Source organism: Oryzias melastigma, linkage group LG10, assembly GCF_002922805.2.
Source record: "Oryzias melastigma strain HK-1 linkage group LG10, ASM292280v2, whole genome shotgun sequence".
In the NCBI taxonomy this organism is placed as follows: Eukaryota; Metazoa; Chordata; class Actinopteri; order Beloniformes; family Adrianichthyidae; genus Oryzias; species Oryzias melastigma.
The window spans coordinates 25,858,378-25,881,415 of NC_050521.1; the positions used below are offsets into that span (position 1 = coordinate 25,858,378).

The 23,038-nt window shown below is 38.5% G+C and overlaps 18 non-coding genes across 18 annotated transcripts; all 18 read right to left on the bottom strand.

Annotated features, from left to right (window-relative positions):
* Window positions 1-9,173: 9,173 nt before the first annotated feature.
* On the bottom strand, window positions 9,174-9,256 carry trnal-caa. Its single transcript has one exon. It is a non-coding gene; the product is annotated as a tRNA-Leu (tRNA).
* Window positions 9,257-9,601: 345 nt separating this feature from the next.
* On the bottom strand, window positions 9,602-9,684 carry trnal-uaa. The gene has a single exon. It is a non-coding gene; the product is annotated as a tRNA-Leu (tRNA).
* Window positions 9,685-10,472: 788 nt separating this feature from the next.
* On the bottom strand, window positions 10,473-10,555 carry trnal-caa. Its single transcript has one exon. It is a non-coding gene; the product is annotated as a tRNA-Leu (tRNA).
* A 2,397-nt stretch (window positions 10,556-12,952) lies between these two features.
* trnal-caa lies at window positions 12,953-13,035 on the bottom strand. Its single transcript has one exon. It is a non-coding gene; the product is annotated as a tRNA-Leu (tRNA).
* Window positions 13,036-13,369: 334 nt separating this feature from the next.
* Window positions 13,370-13,452, bottom strand: trnal-caa. Its single transcript has one exon. It is a non-coding gene; the product is annotated as a tRNA-Leu (tRNA).
* A 796-nt stretch (window positions 13,453-14,248) lies between these two features.
* On the bottom strand, window positions 14,249-14,331 carry trnal-caa. Its single transcript has one exon. It is a non-coding gene; the product is annotated as a tRNA-Leu (tRNA).
* Window positions 14,332-14,694: 363 nt separating this feature from the next.
* trnal-caa lies at window positions 14,695-14,777 on the bottom strand. The gene has a single exon. It is a non-coding gene; the product is annotated as a tRNA-Leu (tRNA).
* A 334-nt stretch (window positions 14,778-15,111) lies between these two features.
* Window positions 15,112-15,194, bottom strand: trnal-caa. Its single transcript has one exon. It is a non-coding gene; the product is annotated as a tRNA-Leu (tRNA).
* Window positions 15,195-15,557: 363 nt separating this feature from the next.
* Window positions 15,558-15,640, bottom strand: trnal-uaa. The gene has a single exon. It is a non-coding gene; the product is annotated as a tRNA-Leu (tRNA).
* Window positions 15,641-16,441: 801 nt separating this feature from the next.
* On the bottom strand, window positions 16,442-16,524 carry trnal-caa. The gene has a single exon. It is a non-coding gene; the product is annotated as a tRNA-Leu (tRNA).
* Window positions 16,525-16,883: 359 nt separating this feature from the next.
* trnal-caa lies at window positions 16,884-16,966 on the bottom strand. The gene has a single exon. It is a non-coding gene; the product is annotated as a tRNA-Leu (tRNA).
* Window positions 16,967-17,329: 363 nt separating this feature from the next.
* Window positions 17,330-17,412, bottom strand: trnal-caa. Its single transcript has one exon. It is a non-coding gene; the product is annotated as a tRNA-Leu (tRNA).
* Window positions 17,413-17,746: 334 nt separating this feature from the next.
* Window positions 17,747-17,829, bottom strand: trnal-caa. The gene has a single exon. It is a non-coding gene; the product is annotated as a tRNA-Leu (tRNA).
* Window positions 17,830-18,487: 658 nt separating this feature from the next.
* Window positions 18,488-18,570, bottom strand: trnal-caa. The gene has a single exon. It is a non-coding gene; the product is annotated as a tRNA-Leu (tRNA).
* A 359-nt stretch (window positions 18,571-18,929) lies between these two features.
* trnal-caa lies at window positions 18,930-19,012 on the bottom strand. Its single transcript has one exon. It is a non-coding gene; the product is annotated as a tRNA-Leu (tRNA).
* A 359-nt stretch (window positions 19,013-19,371) lies between these two features.
* On the bottom strand, window positions 19,372-19,454 carry trnal-caa. The gene has a single exon. It is a non-coding gene; the product is annotated as a tRNA-Leu (tRNA).
* Window positions 19,455-19,813: 359 nt separating this feature from the next.
* On the bottom strand, window positions 19,814-19,896 carry trnal-caa. The gene has a single exon. It is a non-coding gene; the product is annotated as a tRNA-Leu (tRNA).
* A 780-nt stretch (window positions 19,897-20,676) lies between these two features.
* trnal-caa lies at window positions 20,677-20,759 on the bottom strand. The gene has a single exon. It is a non-coding gene; the product is annotated as a tRNA-Leu (tRNA).
* Between the last annotated feature and the right edge of the window lie 2,279 nt (window positions 20,760-23,038).

A 23,038-nucleotide genomic window follows, 5' to 3' on the forward strand; every position in this document is an offset into this window, starting at 1 on the left:
TTTTTTTTTTTTTTTTTTTTTTTTTGTCTTTGTTGCATTGCCTCTTTGTTGCCTTGTGACTTTGTTTTGTGTCTTTTATGCATTGCGTCTTTATGTAATTTTATCTTTGTTACGTTTCGTCTTCGTTGCGTTGCGTCTTTATTGCGTTGCATCTTTATTGCATTGCATCTTCGTTGTGTTCCGTCTTTGTTACGTTGTGTTTTTTGCGTTTTGTCTTTTTTTGCATTTAGACTGTTACATTTTTACTTCCTTCTGTTTCGTCTTTTTTGCATTTTGTTTTCGTTGTGTTCCGTCTTCATGGCGTTGTGTCTTTGTTACGTTTTGTCTTTGTTTTGTTGTGTCTTTGTTGCGTTGCGTCTTTGTTATGTTGTCTTTGTTGCATTGCGTCTCTGTTGCATTGTCTTGACACAAAAACAATGTTCATGGATCAATTCAAACGTTTACGTTGCTTTTGTCTCGTCTGTGTCTCTTTAATGTCTTTACACAGATCTTCTATCTACACTTGAATCCTGAAAAATTTCTATTGTACTTTTAAAATAAAACTCTCTTAAATGTTGTTTTATATTTAAAGTTTTTTGGTCATGCAGTGTCTTACATTTACACGGTGCATAAAACTGTTGTCCATTTTTGCCAAACCAAATGTTGGAAGTACAGAAACATAGAATCATTTATTGTACTAAACATGCATATTTTAAGGACTCGGTGAGGATGACCACGAGCGAAGAGAGAAGGACGAACTACTTGATACGTGATTGGCAGGACAAACCACTCCCCCTGAAGCCAGGGGGAGGGAGGACAGATCAGAGACGCAACAGAGACAAAAGTTGTGTTTCCATTACACCTATGCGGAAAACTTTATCAAAATTCTAGAATGTTAAAAAACACAATTTCACAAACACTTTCGTTTTAGAACGTAAAGTGTTGCAGAACTTTGAGGATGGAAAAACTGTGGAGAAGACTTTCAGGATTTGTTGATAAATGATCCAAAACAACAATGATGTTTAGGTTTTGTTTACCAGAAAGTTGATGAGAAACAAAAACTTCTTTCAAATGACAAACACCAACTCTCTTTATCTAAATCTTTGTGTTTTAATCAGTTTTTATTATTCTAATCTCCTGTATACAGGTATAAATGATGATAATTTAATATATATCATTTTAATGACATGCATCCACACATAGTAACTGTGGTTTGATCTGTGAATCGTTAAGGTTAGTTTGTGAATCAAATCGGATCACTAACGATCCCCAGTCCTAACAATATAGATATATATTTTGTTGTTTGTCTTCTTTTTTGTTTTGATTGCTTGAATTAAACCAATTTCAATCTGAAAACTAGAAAATGTCCCACTGATTCGACAAAACCACATTTGCCAACCGGATCATTTTAGAAAAAGGCTTTGAACTCTGGTCCTTTGATGCTCTGCAGCCCAAACGGTAACCACAGAACTCACTGTTCATGTCTAACTTTACCAAACCTACATGAATACATCCAGATTTAGGCTCCTAATCATCACGGAACTTCATGGGATTTATAGGCTTCAATATATGAATTTATTTACCATAAAAAGCCCCAATTAGATCACACTAGTGAATACATACATGTAGAGGGGGCATCAACACCAATACAACATATTGTAATGAAGCAGTGCCCCCCTGTGGACAACAAACAATTCAAGAGATGGATTTGTTGAAGGGAAATGAGCTTTTGCTTGCACCTGCATTTTAACCAGCTTTTTAATTTAGTGCCACAATAGTCAATCATTTTCATAGTCATTTATATAAAACAAACAAGTCGATTGGATTCTGTTTAGGCATAAAAAACTGACTAATATCCCATGCATGCTTAACAAAGCGGTGAATGATTCTGCTCCTGACTTTTATTTTAAAACTGAGAATATTTTTGTCACCACAGTAGTGGAGCGTTTGCTTGCAAATCTGCTCCCTTTTTATTATTTTTATTAGCATCGTTTATTGAGACCTCGATCTGGAAGAAATGGGTCAAGCTGTTTTGGTCTCTTGGAGCAAAGCAGCTCTTCAAATGCTGCGTTAGCTCTCAGAGGCTGTAGTGTTCACACGGGGTCCTGCAATATTTACAAAGGTTACTGCCGCTCAAATATTCAATATAATTCTTGTTACATTTTGAATTTAAAAGGCTTTTCTTAGGGCCTGTGCGTCTCACCTGTTTTACAGCTCTGTGTGAGCCTCGCTAAGCTATTTCAGGCTGCACGAGCAGCTGTGCTCTCTGCATGCAGCTCATGATCAAAAAGTTGTCCGTGTGAAATCCCAAAGCAATGGGGAAGTTAGGTAGATACAGAGAAAGACAGCTGCGGATTCTTGTTTCCTCCGTAAATAGCTGTAATTTACCTCAAGGCTAAGCTGTGACCGAGGTTGGGCTTTAAGTCAGGAGTCAATTAACTCAGCAGGACTGACGAGATGAGTCTTCTGCTGAGACTCCTGCTGAACCGACAGGTGGGAAAAACAAAAAATGGTCTTGACAATTTCATATGCGACGAATCCATGCAATGTCCTAACCATAAAAAGATATAGAGGATATTATCCAGTTTTGAGATTCCAGCTTCCAGAAAAAAATGTTCATGGATCTATTTGTCTGCATGTGGATGCATCAGAATGGAGCGGAGCAGGAAGTTTGCACCAAATGTTGCAATTCTTCAAATAACCACCAGGTGTTGGTTTCCAAAAAAAGACGTTTTTTTCCTTGACTCTCCTTGTTTGGCAGGTGGAAGGACTTCAAACACTTTCTAACCTTCGAATCCCAAATTTGATGCTAACCAAGAAGTTCCAACTATTGCAGTTCCAACTAAAACCACTGGGGGCAGTCTTTTGTTGAGGCTCTTATCTGTGTATTGTATTATTTCCCATTGATTTAAGGGTCCTCAACCCGCCGGACGTGGTATCGGGTATGGTACCAGATGCGGACTGGTCCTCAGGACGCATCCAGTACCGGTACCCAAACCTGGTACCCAGACCTGGTACCTGTATCCTAAGTGACGTTCTGGCTGTTCCCATTAATTCAGGGCTCCCCAAACCCCGGGCTGCTTATTGCACCGATATCTTAACTGGTACCTGACGCATGCAGTACCACATGTGGACTAGAACCAGTACCACATCTGGTAACGGACGTGCACAGAACCATGTGCAGATCGGAACCCATACCACAAACCAGTACCACGTCTCGTAGTGGACATGCGCAGTACCAGACTCAGACTACAGTACCAGAACTGTGTGCCTGGTACCATTCCCATCCGCTACCTCATGTGGTACCGGTTTGAGGACCAGGTGAGGGCTAGAGTACCAGTACCAACCGCATCCCGAAGACAGGTCCATGTCCGGTACCGCATCCGACAAAGTTCCCGGACCCTGATTTAATTGGAACAGCTGGCACATCAAAAAACGACACTTTGGGGACACCCAAAGCATCAAAAAGTGACGTGGAGGGTCCTTAACCAATCGTCAACAAACTGAACACAGTTCTGTCTCTTCAAATACACAGAAAACTATCTGTAAACCCTTTAAAGAATAACCAAACTCCGCCTCCCTGGAAGCTAAAAGTGTGTCACTGTAGTATTATTATGCAACTCAGGGGAAAACATGCTCCCTTTCCTCCACCTCTTGACACGTGCATACAAATGTCCCAGGAAATTATCATCAAACCTTTCCTGAAAAACGAGTTAAAGGCTCAGAGAAAGAAGTCTGTCAGTTTTCTGGAGCACAGTCAGTAAGGTTGTTGTGGAGCCAACAGCGTATCATTCATCTGTCCATCAAGACTCACCTTTGTCATTTACATCTTAATGAGGTTTGTAAAAAAGAATCAGCAGCAGAGTTTCTAAATTTAAAACCAATTTTCTACCACATTCATTATAATGAAGAGGGTCCTCCTTTGCTTGGATATTAAGCCTCTAGTGGTGATTTTGTGAACTGCATCTCTGAGTTTAGTTTTTGAATGAGTATCAATCCGGTTAAGCTCAAAATTTTGCTCCATAACTGTGACGGTTAAAACGACTACAAAAATCTAGAAGCTGTTTCTGAATTTTATGGAAAAGTCAAAGCCTTGTCAAGATGTTTGTGTGCTTTCAAGTCATTTTGTCTTTAATTATAAATAAGCTTTAATTGCTACAAAAGCAACCTCCAAGAAATAAGTCTAAAATTCCCCCAAAAATGTTTAAATTTGCTCTAAAATAAGCAGAAAGAAATGCCAGTTGGGTAAGAAAAATGGTCTTTCCAAGAACTCTTGTTTTAAGAAATGAAATTCTAGTCACTAAGACTGTTTTCTGAGATAATTTTGTCATTTTACAACTTTCTTGATAATATTACTTTTCTTGCAATACAGAAAATGTATAACATAATTTTATATTTTGAAAAAAATCCTAAACTAAGGTTTCTTAAAACTGAAATAGCCACTGTTTGTATTTGTCCAACCATCTGATTATTGGATCGGCCATATTGAAAGACTCAATCCTATCATCTTTTGGATTTTAATTCATTCTAAAAGTGTTCCCAGTAGTTATGATTATGCAATTGTTAGTTGTTTAAAGTTTGATTTAAGTTCTAAGTTACCCACTACATTTTTTTGGCTTTGTTTCTAGCTACTTTGCATTCTGGATCTGGCGGTCCGTTGTGAAGCTGGTTCTTGATGTGCTACTGCTTTTGCGAGAGCTTTAGCTCCTTTTTGTTGTTGATATTACAATTTATATCGTTTCTGCGTTTGGTGTGAAAGTATGTTATTTAGACTTAAACCTTCAATAAAACTCCTCATTTCTTCCTTTTCAGCTTTATTTTTGTCTTAAATTTACTTTTTTTTTTAACCCAGGAAGAACAGTCTTGTTTTGGGCTTTTAGAGTTCATTTAACAAATATTTTTGTTTTATTCATTTTGGATAAATATAAAAATATTTAAAAAAAAATCAATGCATTTAAATATTGTTATATATTGTTATAGATTCAAAAACAAATTTTTTTAACAGACCTAAAGGGTGCTGTCAAAAATTATCCCTAATAAAAGCACAAAAATGTTTACAGGATTTTTCCCTCATGTTGACTTTTCAATTATTGTGCATGGAGATGTCAACAATCATGCATATACTTAGTCTTGTTAAATCATTGAGCTGGGTCGATATATTTCCCTTCAAACACATGTACTCATGTTTACCTCCACTCTGACTGCAGGTCTGAAGCATAAGAGGTTAGTCTCATTTGGCCTTTGATTGATCGACTTGTTGAAGAAGTGGCTCTGAAATATGAACAGATTTCTGCTGTTTTGCTCCATTTTTAGCAGTTTTTTTTTTTTTAATTCATCAGAACATTGTTGTTTAGTGCATATGATTAGGATAGTTGATAAGGCTCCCATTTGAAGGGAATTTACTACTGTAAACAAATTACAGAAACATTTTTGATGTGGCACTGCCCCCTAGAGGTCAGTTCAAATATAGCATCTGCAGAAAAGCAGAACATTCATTCTTTTTTAATAAGAGTTAAAAAATGTTTTTATGTATTTGCATGGTTTTAATTTAATTTTAGCAAACAATAGTGAAGCTGGAAACTCATTGATGTTTAAATTATCACTTTTAAAACCAAATATAAATTTCTTGAGACTAATATGACAGGTAGAGTGATTTATATAATATTTAGAATTTTTTGTAAAAAAGATAAATAAGATCCCAGCTTTGATGTGTCACACAAACACTGGAGGCCAGACACACAAAAGGACAAGTTTGAGGAGCGAACATTTGTGTGTCTGTAATAAATAGTGATATATAGAAAGTCCTCGCAGTAAATGATTCAAAAATACTGATTAACAATTTTTATTATTTTGGTTAAACTGAAGGTAATTGATACTGGGCAACACAAAGACCACATAGAGGAATTGACGCCACAAGCTGTTGTTTCGACAGAGATTATTTCTGAACAAAGCGTGGCAAACCCAGACAGGGAGGAGCAAAGGAGTCAAGGACGGAGGCTAACACGCAGAAAAACACTTAAAAAGAAACGAGGAGGCGAAGAATAATGAGGTCTTCTGGGTATTCATAACATAAAGTAAACCTCATATTGACTCTTGCTTTGGCCAATTAACAGCTCCAGAGATCATATGAAGAAGAAAAACGAGGGCAGCAGAGAAGAGGGGAGGACAAAGAAAACAGATAAATGAAGAAAAACAACCCAAAAAATAGAATTTGGCGAGTATATCCAGATAGACAAATGACTGAGGCGAATCAAGAGTTATTAACTTTTGAGCTGGATGATCATTTAACATCCTGACAAAGAAGATACTTAACCTCGTTGAATGGAAACCCTTAATGTTTCCATGTATAAAATATGGCAGGATGGTGGAGTTTAGTGCAGCAGATCCTCCCTCACAGCAAATAACAATAAATAATCAGAGCGGTAACGATGGTCGGAATCAGCCTGGATATTCATCTCAGAGGAATTTATGTCTGACCCGATCCACAAAGCCATTCTTACAGCAGGAAGACTTTCTTTTGTTTTTGGACTTAGTTTGAAATCTTTATTGTTTTTTTTTTTTTTTTTTTGCATTTTTTTCAGATTTAATGCATTTTGGAGGCCATTACCGCAAATATAAATACAGACAGGAGTTTAGTTTGAAAACAAATACATCTGTTAGCACTAAAGACACTACTTTATTATTTACATCTTGCTAGTACCGGGTTGGACCCGCCTTCAGAACTGCCTTAATCATGGTGGCATAGATTCAAAACATTCCTCAGAGTTTGTTCCATACTAACATGATTGCATCACACTGTTGCTGCAGATTTGTAGGCCAATCTCTCGTTCCACCACATCCCAAAGCTACTCTATTGGGCTGAGATCTGGTGACTCGTTAGAGTCCAGTGAGCTCATTGTTGTGTTCAAGAAAGCAGTCTGAGATGATTCCAGCTTTATGACATGGAAGTAGCATCAGTCATGAAGGGATGGATATGGTCAGCAACAATACTCAGGTGATTCAGTTGGTACTCAAAGTGTGCCAAGAAAATATCCCCCACACCATGACACTACCACCACCACCACCAGCCTGAACCGCTGATACAAGACAGGATGGATCTAAGCTCTCATGTTGTTGACGCCAAAATCTGACACTACCTTCTGAATGTGGCAGCAGAAATGGAAACTCATCAGAGTTCCAGATTTCTATCGTCCAGTTTTGTTGATCCTGTTAGAGTTATTGCCTCAGTTTCCTGTTCTAAGTTTTGGGTGTCCCCAATTTGTCATTTATTGACATGGTGGCAGTTACCATTGAACCACAGGTCCCCAATGTCTGGGCCACAAACCAAAATTGGTCCAGTATCGGGACAGGGAGCACAAAGGTACCCTAACCTGGTACAGGTTTGTGTCAGGTACTGGTTCAGGCCTGGTACCGCATCCAGTACTGGGTTTGGGTACAGGTACTGGGCATGTCCCGAGGACCAGTTCACATCTGGTACCGCTTCCAGGCTTGTGGACCCTTGATTTTACAAATATCCAGCACTTCAAAAAACTACATGTAGGGGACACCCAAGACGTCAAAAAGAGACGAGGAGGGGTCCTTAACCAAACGTCAATGTGTGACGACTTGGGGATGACGATGTATTGACAGGAATGATACCCGGTGTGGTTTTCTGGTGCTGTAGCTTCCTGGTTCAAGGTTGTTGTGCATTCAGAGATGTTCTTCTGCAGAACTCTGATGTAATCATTGGTTATTTGAGTTACTGATGTCTTTCCTTCAGATGAAACCAGTCTGGACATTCTCCTCTGACCTCTGGCTTCAACAAGGCCTTTCCACCCACAGAACTTCTGCTCTCTGGATATTTTCTCTTTATCTGACCATTCTCTGTAAACCCTAGAGATGGTTGTGGGTGAAAATCCCAGTAGATCAGCAGTATTTGAAATAGTTCATTCCATCTAGCACCAACAACCATAAAAATCACTTCAACCTCCTTTGTTCCCTGTTCTGATGCTCAGTTTAAACTGCAGCAGATCGGCTTGATCATGTCTGCATGCTTGAGTTGACGCCAGGTGATTGGCTAATTAGTCATTTGCATTAACGAGAAAATGAACAGGTGTGTCTAAGAAAGTGGTCAGTGAGTGACATTAAAATTATACTTTAAAATTATTTTTAAAAATTAAGATACAAGCCTGTAATTTGAATGATTGATGATTTAGATTATTTTTTTTTTTTTCTGCCCATCAGCACGGCTGGAGCTCGCTCACCTGTTCAGAGAAGTGGAGTTCAGGACCGCGTTCCTGTTCAGCCGTTGCCTCCTGCCCCACCACTCACTCTGCTGGCAGATATTACATACGACATAACTCGCAGTAAAATATAGCCCAGCCAGCAGACACATGCTTTCAACATTATGACTCACTTCCGCCTCTTTGTCTCTGGGCGCAGTTTCCCATTAGAGCTGACAGCAGGGCCATTGCATGCCCCATAAAGTTTATGTGGCCCCACTTTTTGTGGCTGGACCTCGCTTTGTCACAATCATTCAACGACAACGCAACTGGATGTATGGTGGCCTGCAGACACCAGAAAGAGACATTTCTTTCTCTTGCCCCCCGCCCTTTCGCTTTATGGTTGTGGGTGCCTGTTTGTGTTAGTAGGTTTTCCCATCTTTCAAAACTATCATTCCACAGAATGAACCCAAAGGTTGATCACTTTAGAAAAATTTTCAATACCTACTTTACCAAAAAAACATTATTTTTTGCAGAAACTTTCTTCATGAAAATAAAAAAAGTTTTTTAGAAACTAAGGAAATTTGATCAAAACATTTTGAGCTTGTCAGACACAGGTGCCGAACTCCAGGCCTTGAGGGCCAGTGACCTACAAGTTTTCCAACCAACCTGCCTTTGAAGCTCTTTATTGGCCAAACACACCTGATCCAGGTAATCAGCAACAGATAAGGCAAGGTTTCTAGAAAACCAGCAGGACGTTGGCCCTTAAGGCCTGGAGTTTGACACCCTGTTGTAAGAATTCTAATATCATTAGTCAACTATGGTGATGGTAGTGTAATGGTTAGGGCAATATTTCAACATTTGGGACATGTACAATTGACTGCTAAGAAAAGCCCTTTTATCAGTAGCCCTTTAGGCAGTGTAGTGGAGATGAATTATTGCAATCTTTGCATTCTAGCTGATATTCTTTGAAATGGTCAATAAGAAAGGATCTACCAAGAGTGGGGTTTGAACCCACGTGAGCATTTGCTCATTGGATCTTGAGTCCAACGCCTTAACCACTCGGCCATCCTGGTTGCAGAACTTCAGAATATTTTTAGTTTCTGAAATTCATTTATACTAAAAGAAGAAAAACATTGAATCGTTGATCAAAGTTTTTCACAAATGGTTCTAAGTTATTGAACAGGGCATTTCTTAAGGGTCTCCATCATGTTTATGGAGTAAAGCACTTTGAGCTAGTTTCCCATCAGTCAACAAAGGTGGTGGTAGTGGAATGGTCCTATTTATACATTTGAATCATGCAAAACTGACTGCTGAGAAAAGCCCTTTTATTATAGCCTTTTTACTAAGTGTAGTTGAGCGAATTTATAGCAATTTTTGCATTGTAGCTGAGATTATTTTTGAATTTGTCACAAGCAACATACCAGGAGTGGGGTTTGAACCCACGTGAGCATCAGCTCATTGGATCTTAAGTCCAACGCCTTAACCACTCGGCCATCCTGGTTACAAAATTGTATAGTATTTTTAGTTTCTGAAATTCATTTATACTAAAAGAAGAAAAACATTCAATGGTTGATTCAATTTGTTCACAACTGGTTCTAAGTTACAGAACAGGGTATTTCTTAATGGTTTCCATCATGTTGTTTTTGGAGTAAAACACTTTGAGCTAGTTTACCATCAGTCAACCATGGTGGTGGAAGAGTAGTGGTTAGGGCTATATTTCAACATTTGGGAGATGTACAATTGACTGCTAAGAAAAGCCCTTTTATCAGTAGCCTTTCAGTCAGTGGAGATAAATTATTGCAATCTTTGAATTCTAGCTGACATTGTTTGAAATGGTCAACAACAAAGGATCTACCAGGAGTGGGGTTTGAACCCACGTGAGCATTTGCTCATTGGATCTTGAGTCCAACCACTCGGCCATCCTGGTTATAACACTGCAGAATAGTTTTAATTTCTGACATTCAGTTCAACAAAAACAGGAAAATTATTTAATATTTGATTATATTTTGTTGTCAAGAGTCTTATGACATAGAAAATGGACTTAAAGGGTTTTCATCATGTTTTATACAGAGTTAAAAGGTTTAGTATGTTGGCCATCTCATATCAATAGTCAACCATGTTGATGGTAGAGTAATGGTTAGGGCCATATTTCAACATTTGGGGCATGGACAATTGACTGTATAGAAAAGCCCTTTTTTCAGTAGCCTTTAAGTCAGTGTAGTGGAGATGAATTATTGCAATCTTTGCATTTTTGCTGACAATGTTTGAATTGGTCAATAACAAAGGATCTACCAGGAGTGGGGTTTGAACCCACGTGAGCATTTGCTCATTGGAACTTGAGACCAACGCCTTAACCACTCGGCCATCCTGGTTGCAAAACTGTAGAATAGTTTTAATTTCTGAAATTCATTTATACTGAAAGAAGAAATCTTGGTGAAATCTTCGGACAAACGGTTCAAAGTCACAGAAAAGTGAGTTTGATCAGGGTTTCTTTATTTAGAGAAAAAAAAATGAGTGAGTTGGAATGTGACCGCTGATAAAGACAGCTGCATTCATGGAGCTCACAGTTCTTATCAGTCCAGTGAAGTCTTGCTTTAAAACTTCAGATTTTTGCTTGGACACATCATTTGATCCTGTGTGTAGTACAATGTTTTGTACTGATGGATACATTGCCACAGTTTGCAGAATTCGTTCCTTCATGTCACTGACTATGTCGTTTGGAAAACACAGGACTTTAGTGTTCCTGCTGCAGAACCACTGAACATCTTTCACAGTGGAATCACCCACAATCAGAGTCTCAGGCCGAGCCTTCAGCTTTCTTTCTGGCCGTTTACCTTCTGATGGGTTACAGGTCCTCCTGGGCTGATGGGTTTTTTTTTTAATCCCCCAAAAATTCAATTAAGGTAGACTCAACTTTTTTTTTAATAATAAACAGGGGAAATAAATGGCAAAATAGCAATATGGGGGGCTGTTTGTTTTGATTTAGCTATTTCTAAAGAGTAATTAAATAGTGCAGTTGGAGGCTTATTCCATTCTCAGTCCCTATTTGAAAAATGCCAAAAAGGGGGTGGGGCTTGTGAAGCCAGACTGAGCAGCAGAGGTGTGGCTTAGATCTATGATTGACTGTTGCGCAATGTAGCATATACTGGGTCTACATATTGTTCATTTGAATGAGTCAAAAACCAAAAAGGCAGTACCTTTAAAGTCTCATTTGTAGATGTAAAGAGCCAAAAAGAGTTGATTTAGGGTTTGGGTACCTTGTAAACCTCCAACACTCCCCAAAGGTTTTCACCACGTAGGATGTCAGTGTTAAAAGGAACTCTGACGACATAAATGCTTTCCACCCCACTGGCCTAGTGGTTAGAGCTTTGGTCTAACAACCAAGAGGTCGCTGGTTCAAATCCCACTGTGGGCTGATGTGTTTTTTTTTTAATCCCCCAAAAATTCAATTAAGGTAGATTAAACTTTTTTTAATAATAAACAGGGGAAATAAATGGCAAAATAGCAATATGGGGGGCTGTTTGTTTTGATTTTGGTATTTCTAAAGAGTAATTAAATAGTGCAGTTGGAGGCTTATACCATTCTCAGCCCATATTTGAAAAATGCCAAAAAGGGGGCGGGGCTTGTGGAGCCAGACTGAGTGGCAGAGGTGTGGCTTGGATCTATGATTGACTGTTGCGCAATGTAGCATATGCTGGGTCTCCATATTGTTCATTTGAATGAGTCAAAACCACAAAGGCAGTACCTTTAAGGTCTCATTTGTAGATGTAAAGAGCCAAAAAGAGTTGATTTAGGGTTTGGGTACCTTGTAAACCTCCAACACTCCCCAAAGGTTTTCACCACGTAGGATGTCAGTGTTAAAAGGAACTCTGACGACATAAATGCTTTCCACCCCACTGGCCTAGTGGTTAGAGCATTGGTCTAACAACCAACAGGTCGCTGGTTCAAATCCCACTGTGGGCTGATGTGTTTTTTTTTTAATCCCCCAAAAATTCAATTAAGGTAGACTCAACTTTTTTTAATAATAAACAGGGGAAATAAATGACAAAATAGCAATATGGGGGGCTGTTTGTTTTGATTTAGCTATTTCTAAAGAGTAATTAAATAGTGCAGTTGGAGGCTTATTCCATTCTCAGCCCATATTTGAAAAATGCCAAAAAGGGGGCGGGGCTTGTGGAGCCAGACTGAGCGGCAGAGGTGTGGCTTGGATCTATGATTGACTGTTGCGCAATGTAGCATATACTGGGTCTCCATATTGTTCATTTGAATGAGTCAAAAACCAGAAAGGCAGTACCTTTAAAGTCTCATTTGTAGATGTAAAGAGCCAAAAAGAGTTGATTTAGAGTTTGGGTACCTTGTAAACCTCCAACACCCCCCAAAGGTTTTGACCACGTAGCCTGTCAGTGTTAAAATGAACTCTGACTACATAAATGCTTTCCAAACCCACTGGCCAAGTGGTTAGAGCATTGGTCTAACAACCAACAGGTCGTTGGATCAAATCCCACTGTGGGCTGATGTGTTTTTTTTTTAATCCCCCAAAAATTCAATTAAGGTAGACTCAACTTTTTTTAAATAATTAACAGGGAAATAAATGACAAAATAGCAATATGGGGGGCTTTTTGTTTTGATTTAGCTATTTCTAAAGAGTAATTAAATAGTGCAGTTGGAGGCTTATTCCATTCTCAGCCCATATTTGAAAAATGCCATGTTTAATCTGTAATCTTTGCATTCTAGCTGACAATGTTTGAAATGGTCAATAATAATCAACCTACCAGGAGTGGGGTTTGAACCCACGTGAGCATTTGCTCATTGGATCTTGAGTCCAACGCCTTAACCACTCGGCCATCCTGGTTGCAAAACTGCCAAATATAGTTAGTTTCTGAATTTTATTTATACTCATAGAAGAAAAAAATTCAATGTTTGATGAAATCTTCGGACAAATGGTTCTAAGTCACTGAAAAGTGAATTTGATCAGGATTTCTATATTTAGAGAAAAACATTTGGAGCTTAGTAGCCATCTGATACCATTAATCAACTATGACCTTGGTAGTGTAAAGGTCAAGGCCATATTTTAACTTCTGTGATATGGACAACTGGCTACTGAGAAGAGCCCTCTTGTCAGTTTAGTAGAGATTATCCATTGCATTCTAGGTGACATTCTTTAACATGGTCAATAACAAAGGATCTACCAGGAGTGGGGTTTGAACCCACGTTAGCATTTGCTCATTGGATCTTGAGTCCAACACCTTAACCACTCGGCCATCCTGGTTACAAAACTGCAGAATAGTTTTAATTTCTGAACTTCATTTATAATAAATGAAGAAAAGCATTCAATGATTGGTGAAATCTTCAGACGGTTCTAAGTCACAGAAAAGTGAATTTGATTAGGGTTTCTATATATAGAGAAAAACATTTTGAGCATAGTAGCCTTCTGATTCCTATAATCAGATATGACCGTGGTAGTGTAATGGTTAGGGGCATATTTCAACATTTGAGACATGGACAATTGACTCTTGAGATAAGCCCTTTTTTGCAGTACCCTTTTAGTCAGTGTAGTAGAGATAAATTATAGCAATCTTTACATTCTTGCAGACAATGTTTGAAATGGTCAATGTCAAAGGACCTACCAGGAGTGGGGTTTGAACCCACGTGAGCATTTGCTCATTGGATCTTGAGTCCAACGCCTTAACTACTCGGCCATCCTGGTTACAAAACTGCAGAATAGTTTTAATTTCTGAAATTCATTTATACTAAATGAAGAAAAACATTCAATGATTGGTGAAATCTTCGGACAAACGGTTCTAAGTCACAGAAAAGTGAATTTGATTAGGGTTTCTATATCTAGAAAAAAACATTTTGAGCTTAGTAGCTATCTGATACCTATAAGCAAATATGACCGTGGTTGTGCAATGGTTAGGGGTATATTTCAACATTTGAGACATGGACAATTGACTCTTGAGAAAAGCCCTTTTTTGCAGTACCCTTTAGGCAGTGTAGTAGAGATTAATTACAGCAATCTTTACATTCTTGCTGACAATGTTTGAAATGGTCAATAACAAAGGATCTACCAGGAGTGGGGTTTGAACCCACGTGAGCATTTGCTCATTGGATCTTGAGTCCAACGCCTTAACCACTCGGCCATCCTGGTCACAATCCTATATAAAGTTTTTAATTTCTGAAATTCAGTTAAACAAAAACAGGACAAATATTTGATATTTGATTATATTTTGGGGTCAAGATTCTTATGACATAGAAAAGGGACATAGAGGGGTTTCCATTATGTTTTATTCAGAATTAAAAGTTTTAGAGTGTTGGCCATCTCATATCAATAGTCAACCATGGTGGTGGTAAAGTAGTGGTTAGGGCCATATTTCAACATTTGGGACATTGAAAAATAAATTTTGAGAAAAGACCTTCTTTCAGTAGCCTTTTAGTCAGTGTAGTGGAGATGAATTATTGCAATCTTTGCATTCTAGCTGACAAAGTTTGAAATGGTCAATAACAAACGATCTACCAGGAGTGGGGTTTGAACCCACGTGAGCATTTGCTCATTGGATCTTGAGTCCAACGCCTTAACCACTCGGCCATCCTGGTTGCAAAACTGCCAAATATAGTAAGTTTCTGAATTTTATTTATACTGAAAGAAGAAAAACATTCAATGATTGATGAAATCTTCGGACAAACGGTTCTAAGTCACTGAAAAGTGAATTTGATCAGGATTTCTATATTTAGAGAAAAACATTTTGAGCTTAGTAGCCATCTGATACCATTAATCAACTATGACCTTGGTAGTGTAAAGGTTAAGGCCATATTTAAACTTCTGGAATATGGACAACTGGCTACTGAGAAGAGCCCTCTTTTCAGTTTGGTGGAGATTATCTATTGCATTCTAGTTGACATTCTTTAAAATGGTCAATAACAATGGATCTACCAGGAGTGGGGTTTGAACCCACGTGAGCATTTGCTCATTGGATCTTGAGTCCAACGCCTTAACCACTCGGCCATCCTGGTTACAAAACGACAGAATATCTTTAGTTTCTGAAAATTCAGTTAAACAAAAATGAAAAAAAATATTTAATATTTGATTACATTTTGGGGTCAAGAGTCTTATGACATAGAAAATTGACTTAAGGGGTTTCCATCATGTTTTATACAAAGTTAAAAGTATTAGTATGTTGGCCATCTCATATCATTTGTCAACCATGGTGATGGAAGAGTAATGGTTAGGGCCATATTTCAACATTTGGGACATGTACAATTGATCTTGAGAAAAGCCCTTTTTTCAGTAGCCTTTTAGTCAGTGTAGTGGAGATGAATTATTGCAATCATTGCATTCTAGCTGACAATGTTTGAAATGGTCAGTAATAAACAATCTACCAGGAGTGGGGTTTGAACCCACGTGAGCATTTGCTCATTGGATCTTAAGTCCAACGCCTTAACCACTCGGCCATCCTGGTTACAAAACTGCAGAATAGTTTTAATTTCTGAAATTCAGCTATACTAAATGAATAAAAACATTCAATGATTGGTGAAATCTTCGGACAAACGGTTCTAAGTCACAGAAAAGTGAATTTGATTAGGGTTTCTATATTTAGAGAAAAACATTTTGAGCATAGTAGCCATCTGATTCCTATAATCGAATATGACCGTGGTAGTGTAATGGTTAGGGGCATATTTCAACATTTGAGACATAGACAATTGACTCTTGAGAAAAGCCCTTTTTTGCAGTACCCTTTTAGTCAGTGTAGTAGAGATAAATTACAGCAATCTTTACATTCTTGCTGACAATGTTTGAAATGGTCAATAACAAAGGATCTACCAGGAGTGGGGTTTGAACCCACGTGAGCTTTTGCTCATTGGATCTTGAGTCCAACGCCTTTACCACTCGGCAATCCTGGTTACAAAACTGCAGAATAGTTTTAATTTCTGAAATTCATTTATACTAAATGAAGAAAAACATTCAATGATTGGTGAAATCTTCGGACAAACGGTTCTAAGTCACAGAAAAGTGAATTTGATTAGGGTTTCTATATTTAGAGAAAAACATTTTGAGCATAGTAGCCATCTGATTCCTATAATCGAATATGACCGTGGTAGTGTAATGGTTAGGGGCATATTTCAACATTTGAGACATGGACAATTGACTCTTGAGAAAAGCCCTTTTTTGCAGTACCCTTTTAGTCAGTGTAGTAGAGATAAATTACAGCAATCTTTACATTCTTGCTGACAATGTTTGAAATGGTCAATAACAAAGGATCTACCAGGAGTGGGGTTTGAACCCACGTGAGCATTTGCTCATTGGATCTTGAGTCCAACGCCTTAACCACTCGGCCATCCTGGTTACAAAACTGCAGAATAGTTTTAATTTCTGAAATTCATTTATACTAAATGAAGAAAAACATTCAATGATTGGTGAAATCTTCGGACAAACGGTTCTAAGTCACAGAAAAGTGAATTTGATTAGGGTTTCTATATTTAGAAAAAAACATTTTGAGCTTAGTAGCTATCTGATACCTATAAGCAAATATGACCGTGGTTGTGCAATGGTTAGGGGCATATTTCAACATTTGAGACATGGACAATTGACTCTTGAGAAAAGCCCTTTTTTGCAGTACCCTTTTAGTCAGTGTAGTAGAGATAAATTATAGCAAACTTTACATTCTTGCTGACAATGTTTGAAATGGCCAATAACAATGGATCTACCAGGAGTGGGGTTTGAACCCACGTGAGCATTTGCTCATTGGATCTTGAGTCCAACGCCTTAACCACTCGGCCATCCTGGTCACAAACCTATATAATGTTTTTAATTTCTGTAATTCAGTTAAACAAAAACAGGACAAATATTTGATATTTGATTATATTTTGGGGTCAAGATTCTTATGACATAGAAAAGGGACCTAGAGGGGTTTCCATTATGTTTTATTCAGAATTAAAAGTTTTAGTGTGTTGGCCATCTCATATCAATAGTCAACCATGGTGGTGGTAAAGTAATGGTTAGGGCCATATTTCAACATTTGGGACATTGAAAAATAAATTTTGAGAAAAGCCCTTCTTTCAGTAGCCTTTTAGTCAGTGTAGTGGAGATGAATTATTGCAATCTTTGCATTCTAGCTGACAATGTTTGAAATGGTCAATAACAAACGATCGACCAGGAGTGGGGTTTGAACCCACGTGAGCATTTGCTCATTGGATCTTGAGTCCAACGCCTTAACCACTCGGCCATCCTGGTTGCAAAACTGCAGAATATAGTTAGTTTCTGAATTTTATTTATACTCAAAGAAGAAAAAAATTCAATGTTTGATGAAATCTTCGGACAAACGGTTCTAAGTCACTGAAAAGTGAATTTCATCAGGATTTCTATATTTAGAGAAAAACATTTCAAGCTTAGTAGCCATCTGATACCATTAATCAACTATGACCTTGGTAGTGTAAAGGTTAAGGCCATATTTAAACTTCTGGGATATGGACAACTGGCTACTGAGAAAAGCCCTCTTGTCAGTTTGGTGGAGATTATCTATTGCATTCTAGTTGACATTCTTTAAAATGGTCAATAACAATGGATCTACCAGGAGTGGGGTTTGAACCCACGTGAGCATTTGCTCATTGGATCTTGAGTCCAACGCCTTAACCACTCGGCCATCCTGGTTACAAAACTGCAGAATAGCTTTAATTTCTGAACTTCATTTATACTAAATGAAGAAAAACATCTCCTCCGCATCGAGAGAAGCCAGTTGAGGTGGCTCGGGCATCTGGTCCGGATGCCTCCTGGACGCCTCCCTGGTGAGGTGTTCCGGGCATGTCCCACTGGGCGGAGGCCCCGGGGAAGACCCAGGACACGCTGGAGAGACTATGTTTCTCGGCTGGCCTGGGAACGCCTCGGGGTCCCCCCAGAGGAGCTGGAGGAAGTGGCCGGGGAGAGGGAAGTCTGGGCATCTTTGCTTAGACTGCTGCCCCCGCGACCCGGTCCCGGATGAAGCGGAGGAAGATGGATGGATGGAAAAACATTCAATGATTGGTGAAATCTTCAGACTAACGGTTCTAAGTCACAGAAAAGTGAATTTGATTAGGGTTTCTATATCTAGAAAAAAAACATTTTGAGCTTAGTAGCTATCTGATACCTACAAGCAAATATGACCGTGGTTGTGCAATGGTTAGGGGCATATTTCAACATTTGAGACATGGACAATTGACTCTTGAGAAAAGCCCTTTTTTGCAGTACCCTTTTAGTCAGTGTAGTAGAGATAAATTATAGCAATCTTTACATTCTTGCTGACAATGTTTGAAATGGTCAATAACAAAGGATCTACCAGGAGTGGGGTTTGAACCCACGTGAGCATTTGCTCATTGGATCTTGAGTCCAACGCCTTAACCACTCGGCCATCCTGGTTACAAAACTGCAGAATAGTTTTAATTTCTGAAATTCATTTATACTAAATGAAGAAAAACATTCAATGATTGGTGAAATCTTCGGACAAACGGTTCTAAGTCACAGAAAAGTGAATTTGATTAGGGTTTCTATATTTAGAGAAAAACATTTTGAGCTTAGTAGCTATCTGATACCTATAAGCAAATATGACCGTGGTTGTGCAATGGTTAGGGGCATATTTCAACATTTGAGACATGGACAATTGACTCTTGAGAAAAGCCCTTTTTTGCAGTACCCTTTTAGTCAGTGTAGTAGAGATAAATTATAGCAATCTTTACATTCTTGCTGACAATGTTTGAAATGGTCAATAACAAAGGATCTACCAGGAGTGGGGTTTGAACCCACGTGAGCATTTGCTCATTGGATCTTGAGTCCAACGCCTTAACCACTCGGCCATCCTGGTTACAAAACTGCAGAATAGTTTTAATTTCTGAAATTCATTTATACTAAATGAAGAAAAACATTCAATGATTGGTGAAATCTTCGGACAAACGGTTCTAAGTCACAGAAAAGTGAATTTGATTAGGGTTTCTATATTTAGAGAAAAACATTTTGAGCTTAGTAGCTATCTGATACCTATAAGCAAATATGACCGTGGTTGTGCAATGGTTAGGGGCATATTTCAACATTTGAGACATGGACAATTGACTCTTGAGAAAAGCCCTTTTTTGCAGTACCCTTTTAGTCAGTGTAGTAGAGATAAATTATAGCAATCTTTACATTCTTGCTGACAATGTTTGAAATGGTCAATAACAAAGGATCTACCAGGAGTGGGGTTTGAACCCACGTGAGCATTTGCTCATTGGATCTTGAGTCCAACGCCTTAACCACTCGGCCATCCTGGTTACAAAACTGCAGAATAGTTTTAATTTCTGAAATTCATTTATACTAAATGAAGAAAAACATTCAATGATTGGTGAAATCTTCGGACAAACGGTTCTAAGTCACAGAAAAGTGAATTTGATTAGGGTTTCTATATTTAGAGAAAAACATTTTGAGCTTAGTAGCTATCTGATACCTATAAGCAAATATGACCGTGGTTGTGCAATGGTTAGGGGCATATTTCAACATTTGAGACATGGACAATTGACTCTTGAGAAAAGCCCTTTTTTGCAGTACCCTTTTAGTCAGTGTAGTAGAGATAAATTATAGCAATCTTTACATTCTTGCTGACAATGTTTGAAATGGTCAATAACAAAGGATCTACCAGGAGTGGGGTTTGAACCCACGTGAGCATTTGCTCATTGGATCTTGAGTCCAACGCCTTAACCACTCGGCCATCCTGGTTGCAAAACTGCCAAATGTATTTAGTTTCTGAATTTTATTTATACTGAAAGAAGAAAAACATTCAATGTTTGATGAAATCTTCGGACAAACGGTTCTAAGTCACTGAAAAGTGAATTTGATCAGGATTTCTATATTTAGAGAAAAACATTTTGAGCTTAGTAGCCATCTGATACCATTAATCAACTATGACCTTGGTAGTGTAAAGGTTAAGGCCATATTTAAACTTCTGGGATATGGACAACTGGCTACTGAGAAAAGCCCTCTTGTCAGTTTGGTGGAGATTATCTATTGCATTCTAGTTGACATTCTTTAAAATGGTCAATAACAATGGATCGACCAGGAGTGGGGTTTGAACCCACGTGAGCATTTGCTCATTGGATCTTGAGTCCAACGCCTTAACCTCTCGGCCATCCTGGTTACAAAACTGCAGAATATTTTTAGTTTCTGAAATTTAGTTAAACAAAAACAGGACAAATATTTGATATTTGATTACATTTTGGGGTCAAGAGTCTTATGACATAGAAAATGGACTTAAAAGGGTTTCCATCATGTTTTATTCAGAATTAAAAGGTTTAGCATGTTAGCCATCTCATATCAATAGTCAACCATGGTGATGGTAGAGTAATGGTTATGGCCCTAATTCATCATATGGGGCATGGACAATCAACTCTTGAGAAAAGCCCTTATTTCAGTTGCCTTTTTGTCAATGTAGTGGAGATGAATTACTGCAATCTTTGCATTCTAGCTGACAATGTTTGAAATGCACAATAACTAACAACCTACCAGGAGTGGGGTTTGAACCCACGTGAGCATTTGCTCATTGGATCTTGAGTCCAACGCCTTAACCACTCGGCCATCCTGGTTACAAAACTGTAGTATAGTTTTAATTTATGAAATTCATTTATACTAAAAGAAACTTAAAAACACACTTGACAGACTTTTTAAAAATGTCATTGTACTCTGACAAGCATTCTTCTTTGTCTTAGTTTTAATTTCACATTAATCCTTAGGTTGATCATTAAATGACACAGAACTGTTTCACTTGAAACAGCTGCTTCTTTGTTGATTTTAGCAATGAGATGTTTTCAAATTGTTTTTATGGGTATAAACTGTGGTGTTAAGGTAATGTTACGTCTACTTTGTTATGATCTGGAGGGCGCATGAAAATGACGTCACCGCTGCAGACGGCGCCTGCCGCGTAGGAGTCAGAGAGACACGCATGAGAGGCCTGTTCGAGAATGTTCTAAATAAAACAAGATCTAACAAGCAAGCAGTTGGACCCTCGTATTTCTTTTAGATAACACGACATAAACAACAGGCTCTAATGTCAGGATATTCTGCATTGTCTTTTTATTCATAGTCCTGTGTTTGCAAAAAGTTGCATCAATCCTATTGATGCTCTTCCAAGTTCAATCAAGGACACATTTAGTGATCTTGTTGATGTTCATCTTTGATCTAGCACAGAGGGAACTTTGATCTGCCATCTTCCTTTGTTGCGTGTAATTTCCTCGCTCTTTCACCGCGGCGGTCTTCCTCTGCTCCAACTGGAGCTGGAAGCCTTGAGGGAAACTCCAGCTTGACTATTGATTATGCGTCCACATAGAAACATGCGATTCAGTTCGTCAGTTAGGAGTTGAAGTCAAACATGGTCTCTCTTTGGGGTTTAATTCTTTATTCAATGTTTTTTTTGCTCCAATGAAACAAGTTCTTGTAGCATTTTTCTCATAAAGAAAATTAAGATTTGAACTGTGTTTCTGTGTATTTCTTTATTTAGTTGAAATGTAGAAAATACAATTGACTTACGAACAAATCCAATAATCTATTTGTATCTTCGTCTCAGATAATCAAACTCAAAACTGTTCCCTCCAATGGTGCCCACCAGTTTTTTTGTATCAATAATGTTAGATGGGGGCTGTGAGGGGCTGTAACCTATCAGAAACACGTGTCAACAAATGAATCATGGGAAATGAATGGAGGCTAATTTTTGAGCCAATAGTCCCGCCCACAACTCAGAGGCGACAGGCTTTTTGTTTTGGGCTTAAAACTGAACAATCGTGAATTTAAAGACCACAGTGAACAAGTTAAAAGATCAAAAGATGACTTGTGTTTAATCAGGTAAAAGTGAGTTTGTGGATTCAGCAGCAGTCTCATGAAGGATGGTCTGTATGCTTGTATTTTATTGATACACATTTTTAATCCTTTTTCAAATATCAGCGTCAGTGTCAGACATCCATCCATCTTCTTGTCCTCTTCTTCCCTTTCGGGGTCGCGGGGTGCCGGAGCCTATCCCGGCTACTGAAGGGCGAAGGTGGGGTTCACCCTGGACAGGTCGCCAGTCTGTCGCAGCAGTGTCAGACTTCTCAGAGGAAAACTGGTCGTTGTTTGCTTCTCTGACCCATCAAGCGTCAGTGTGAGTCCGGTCCAGTCAGGGATTTCCTGTCTGGGGGAGTTACAGCTGGACTTAAGCTTACTTCTTTTTCTGGATGTCATGATTTTCCCTCCATAGATGAATTACGAACTTACACATAAAACAAATCTTCATAACAAAAAAGGCAGTTAAAGACAAATTCGTATAATTTAAGGATCTACATGCATTTCCAGAGATAAACTAGAAACTATGGATTTTAAAAAAGCTTCAGATCTAATAGTGTTTGTGTGCTGGGAGCCCTCAGTGTTTCTGTGGGAGTCGGACTTCAATGCTGGATGGAAGCAGAGTTAGAGCCGAGCGGAGCTGTCAATCACACCAGAGCGAGCGCACGTGTGTCCCAGGGACATGTTATAATGATGGCCTTGAGTGTGCACGTGTGTGTACTGTTGTTTGTTTAGTCACAGCTGAAGAAAACCTGAATACTTTTCTGCTGTTTGGCTGTTGATTTATTTTATTTTTTATACCTCAAAATCAATTAATATTCAGAATCTCTAACGGTTTGATGAACAATGAAAAACTACATAGATATGACTGCAACTCTTTAATACCTATAAACACATATGTTTAAGTTACTTTGTATAAATTATTTTTAAAAAATAGCTAAATGTGTTTTTACTTACAGTATCCATCCATCCATCCATCCATCTTCTTGACCGCTGCTTCCCTTTCGGGGTCGCGGGGGTGCCGGAGCCTATCCCGGCTACTGATGGGCGA